The 6,000-nt window shown below is 39.7% G+C and overlaps 1 pseudogene; it reads left to right on the plus strand.

Moving 5' to 3' along the window:
* LOC116977304 overlaps positions 1–5,139 on the plus strand; it is an 88,048-nt pseudogene extending 82,909 nt beyond the window's left edge.
* The last annotated feature ends 861 nt before the right edge of the window (positions 5,140–6,000 follow it).

Genomic DNA, 6,000 nt, shown 5'->3' on the forward strand with positions numbered 1-6,000 from the left:
CATTTCTGGTTGGACGAGTCTGAAGAAGAGTCCTGACCCAAAAGATCATTTTTCCATGTTCTCCAGAGATGCTGCCTGACCTACTGAATTCTTTCAGCACGTTGTATATATTTTTGTGTTAACCAGTATCTGCAGTTCCATGTTTCTACATTTCTGTATATTTTGCTTTATTTTAGATGACATTAAACTAAAGAAAAATACAGTTTCAAAATTGCTGCCTCACAGCACGAGAGAACCGGGTTCGATCCTGACTACGTAGATTGTACGTTCTCCCTGTGACCACATGGGTTTTTGGGGTGTTCTGGTTTCCTCTCACTTACCAAAGAGGTTTGTGCAGGTTTGTAGATTTTGCTACTGTAAATTGTCCCTAGTTGCAAAAGTGGGATAACATAGAACTAGTGTACAGGTGACAGGTGGTCAGCAAGGACTCGTTGGGCCGAAGGGCCTGTTTCTATGCTGCATCTCTAAAACTAAAATATTAAAACTAAAAACTAAAATTATTTCAGCCAATTGTGACTAATTGTTGCTCTCTTTGGGAAATATATGTCTGAAAATGAATGGAGTGAACACAAGGCAGCATAACCTGCTGCATGGTGGAGCAGGAGGTGGAAGACTCTGAATTGAAGGCAATGGCCACAAAAGTGGTTCAGGAAACGATTCTACCTGAACCTCATTCAGATGACAGCAGTTCAAAACCTGCAATGCAGTTGCATTTTAAGAGGTGATGAGTAACTTTAGGATGGTGAAGAGTAACAGTAAGTGATGTTCATCACACCGAGTTAGGACTTATGTTGAGCCATGCAGCCATTCTATTTAATGCTGGCTAACTCCACAATCATGTCAAAGAGCAGTCAGTATGTAGTTGGCATCAATGGAATTAGTGGGCAGATTTCATTAACATATTCCAGCTTCCGTCAGTCCATGGAGTCAATTGAAATTAGCTTCCATTAGCCTAAATAAACCTATGACGATACATTTCATGTCTGAAGACATCTGAAGAAAGGTCTTGACTCAAAATGTCAACCTGATGGAGTCGCGTCCCGAAACATCACCTATCCATATTCACCAGAGATACTGCCTGACCTACTGAGTTACTCCAGCACTTTGTATCCTTTTGCATTTTACAACATTCTGGCTTAGAAATGGGAGTACAACCAGCAACTGGTCAAGTCTGACGGCTCCATCTGTTTCTAATTCACTAGCAGTGTTATTATTCCCATGCTGAAAGGTTATTTTGCTTACATATTATAACTTGCATTGGGTAGGGCAGCACAGTGGTGCGGCAGTAGAGTTACTGCCTTCCAGCATCAGAGTTCCAACTCTGATTACGGGTGCTGTCTGTACGGAGTTTGTACGTTCTCCCTGTGACTGCGGGGTTTTCTCTGTGTACTCCGGTTTTGTCCCACCCTCCAAAGATGTACAGGTTTGTCGGTTAATTGGCTTCTGTAAATTGTCCCGTGTATGTAGGATAGAACTAGTGTACGGGTGATCACTGGTCGGCACAGACTTGGTGGGCTGATGGGCTGTATATCTATATCACACTATCACACTATATGTATATCACACTATATCTCTAAAGAAAAGGTATTGATAGACTGTAAGATACTTATTTCATTATTTCCTATGGATTATATGCTTTTGGAAAAATGTTAGTGAATCTTTTCCATTTAATCAAAACCCAAACACTTTAATTAAAATTTACATTAAATCAGGAGTGCCCCATAAGGAAAATTTTGATTTTCAATTCAGTTAATTTCAGCCAAGATACTGTGACAAGCATTGCAAAGGGAGATGTCCTCAACTGAACCACCCCTGGCTGGTTCATCAATGATCCTTCTGTTTATCATGGTGTGAGATCTGTTGGCAGTCTTAAATTTCACTCACAGCTCCCCTGATAGTGAAGCCCAGTGCAAGACCTTGACAATCATTAGTTAAGACCTTATCTCATACGTGACGGCTAATGACTATTTCCAATGCGAACAAAATCTCAAATATACCACCAGTTTTCTAAAGCATTATTATTGCTGGGATCCCTGCTGTTAACATCCTGGTAACTACAACTATTCTGAAGTTTATCAGAACCAATTAGATCATTGCTACCCAAAGTGGTGGTCTGCGGACCGGAACCGGTACGCGGACCATCAGTTGCCGGTACGCGGCGAGTTTCCAGAAAAGAAAGAAAGGATAGCACCTTCAGAGATCATACTTTTGTTTAATTAACAAAAGTCAAAACGTAGGAAATGTGTCTGTAATAATTATAATCAAAGTTTCCAATCTATCTATCTCTATCTCTATCTCTATCTCTCTCTCTCTCTCTCTCTCTCTCTCTCTCTCTCTCTCTCTCTCTCTCTCTCTCTCTCTCTCTCTCTCCTCTTTCGCTCCCTCTCTCTCCCCTCTCTCTCTCTCTCTCTCTCTCTCTCTCTCTCTCTCTCTCTCTCTCTCCTCTCTCTCTCCTCTCTCTCTCTCTCTCTCTCTCTCTCTCTCTCTCTGCAAAACCAATCATGCTATTTTAATCAAACATTTTATTTTCATTTCCGTTGTGTACTCGTTATTTGTATTATACATCAAATAGTGGGTGCTACTATAGCGTGTGGGATGCAGACAAAATGGGAGGGTGTAAGGGCGAGGGGAGAATCTGGAATAAGTGAACACGGCATGTTTGCTCTTTCCCAGCCAAATGTCACCCCAATCTTCTCAAGCTTCTATTTGTTGGGGGGTTGTGTGGGGAATTCCTCAGTTATTGAAGAATTTATGCTTCAAGACGAATTCTTAGGAAACGGAGTTGCGTCCACGAACAAAAAAAATGAGAGAATATATTATTTCATTTCTCCTAACGTTTTAAGATGTTACACCCACCCCCAACAACCGTACAATGGGTCACCCGTGACCCGCAGCAAGGATTATAATATTAGAGAAGGATGGCCCACTCCAATTGGCGAACTTGCTCCCGCCGCGACGGTGGCGCCTGTAGCGGTCGACAAGTATCACTAATACAAATCTCATTAGATTTGTTAATAATAGGAAACTCCAATGCATCACTATTAATATAAAATAACATTTAAAAAATGGTTTGATATTAACAAATCTAATGAGAGTTGTATTAGTGATACGTGTCGACGCTAGAGGTGGTACCGTCGGCGCGGGAGCAAATATATAACAGAGTGGGCCATCCTTCTCTAATATTATAATCCTTTCCCACAGTTACCATCAAGAAGGACTTATTTATCAAGCCGAGACATCCTGTTGCTGAACTCGCAAGTAATTTGGAATCAGATGACGGTGATGATACCGAAGTATTACAGGAAAAAAGATCTCGTACTAGCTTTAGTCGTAAATATGACTCCTCGTACATTCAATTTGGTTTTGTAGCCACGATTGATGGGGAGTACAAAAACCACAGTGTGTTGTTTGTGGAGATGTGTTGGCTAATGACTCAATGAAGCCATCAAATCTCAAGAGACATTTAAATACAAGACATAAAGAAATGAGTTCAAAGCCAAAAGAGTTCTTTGAAAGAAAGCATGTTGATTTAAAAGGCCGTCATAAAAAGATCTTTGAAGTGTCACACATAAATACTCGTGCTTTGCGGGCTTCTTATAAAGTAGCACTTTGAGTTGCTAAGGCTAAGAAGCCATACACAATCGGTGAGACGCTAGTGATAGGCTGTATTAAAGATGTCTGCATGGAAATGCTGGGTGAGCCAGCGGCAAAGAAAGTGGCTCATGTGCCACTTTCAAATGACACTCTATTTCGACGAATTCACGATCTGGCTCACGATATGGAAGATCAGGTCACAGAACAGATTAAATTAGCAAAATATTTTGTTTTGCAGCTTGATGAATGTACAGACGTTGTTAATCAGGCAATTATGATGGTGTATGTACGTTTTGAAAATGGAGGTGATTTGAAGGAAGAGTTTTTTTCTCTGCTTCACTACCAACAAAAACAACTAGTTCTGAATTGTTTAAGACTGTGAGCGACTACATCGTTAACAAATGTGGATTGGATTTTAAGTTTTGTGTAGGCGTTTGTTCTGATGGCGCTGCCGCCATGATAGGACGGCATTCAGGAGTGGTTTCCCAAATTAAGGCGCTTGCCCCAGAATGCAAGTCGACGCACTGCTTCCTTCACCGAGAAAGTCTTGCAACAAAAAAAATGTCAACAGAACTATACAGTGTGCTCAGCGAGGTTGCAAAAATTGTAAACCATGTAAAGGTGAATGCTTTAAATTCGAGACTATTCACTGCATTATGTGATAATATGGGAGCTGATCATAAACAGCTTTTATTGCATGCTGAGGTACGTTGGTTATCGAGGGGAAAAGTCCTGTCAAGAGTGTTTGAGCTACGAAACGAGCATGTCGAGTTTCTTCAGGACAAAACAACTAATTGGTCACAATTGTGCCGAGATGTGGATTGGCTAGCGAAGCTGGCTTATTTGGCTGACAACTTTGCCATCTTTAATGATCTCAACACCTCCATGCAGGGAAGCATGGCTTCGTGTTTTACAATGGCAGACAAGATTGATGGGCAGAAACGAAAACTAGAAGCATGGAAGAGTCGAGTGTCAAGAGATTGTTATGACATGTTTCACCAATTAGCGACAATCATCGCTGATGCAGGCGAAGATTTAAATATTACATATCTACGAAATGTCATCAGAGAACACTTGACGAATCTGGCAGTCAGTTTTCTGTTTTACTTTCCAGCAGAAGAATATCCACGGAAAGGGAATGGATGGATCCGAAATCCGTTTATTCCATTGAAAGACGACTTAAGTGTCATTATGGAAGATAAATTGTTGGAGTTGGCTGCTGACGAAGGATTGAAGATGCGTTTCGACACTACAACATCACTTGGTTCCTTTTGGATTAAAGTAAAAGCAGAATATCCTGAGCTTAGTGAAACTGCTCTGAAAACCCTGCTCCCATTTCCTTCAACTTACCTCTGCGAGACTGGCTTCTCAACCATGAGTGTCATTAAAACAAAGTATAGGAATACTATGGATATTGCTTCTCCATTGCGCGTGGCACTGTCCTCAATTGAACCTCGACTGGATAAGCTGACAAAGAAGAAGCAGGCTCACCTTTCCCATTAGTAAAGAGTATTGTTTTAACATGGCTATTATTGTGGTAATAAAATAATTAGTTTCATTTTGTAGTATTACGATATATTTTCAATTGTTCTGTCTACAATTGAACGTCACCTATTCCTTTCAATCTTTGTGTTAACATCTTTATTCATTGCGGTTTAAAATAACTACAAATTTTGTATATTCTTTAAAATTAACCTACTGTACTTAGTTTATTCATTATATATTTTTTATTACTTATATATTATGTGGTAAAATATCTTTGTTCGAAGACTGCTGGTTTAATTTTTTTTAAAATATTGTAATATTGTATTATTTGTTTACAAACTTTAATATAAGATAAAAACTAATTATCAACTTTTCTTATATTCATTATATATATTGTTTCCTGTATAAATTAATATTACTACGCATATTACCGGTACCTGGCACATTGGAAAAAAAATTACCGGTACGCCACATCAGATAGTTTGGGAAGCACTGAATTAGATCAACATCATGGTTGTAAATGCAGGACAGAGACATCCTATGATGCAGAGTGGTTCATGTTGCAAACATGGAAGTTTCAACATGGATCAAGCCAAGAAATTACGATATAATCCATGCTTCTGGAACTGTGAAGCTGCAACATCGCTCAAGAAATTCAAAGGAATTTACTTTACTGAAAACCTTGTAGTTTCACTCAATATTCACCACCTCGATTGCCGGCCTTCTATGGATGAGGTAAACGCTACTCACAAGAGGCATTACTTTAACATTACCCTCCGAGCTCACAATCTTTACATCAAGCAAGGCAAGACCAGACAAATCATCGTCACTCAAAACTCTGACTTGAACAACTCTCTCTTTCTTTCATAACATCCAAAAATATTGCAGCGTGGTATAAATATCAGCACGACATTTGCAGCA

Source organism: Amblyraja radiata, chromosome 9, assembly GCF_010909765.2.
Source record: "Amblyraja radiata isolate CabotCenter1 chromosome 9, sAmbRad1.1.pri, whole genome shotgun sequence".
NCBI lineage: Eukaryota > Metazoa > Chordata > Chondrichthyes > Rajiformes > Rajidae > Amblyraja > Amblyraja radiata.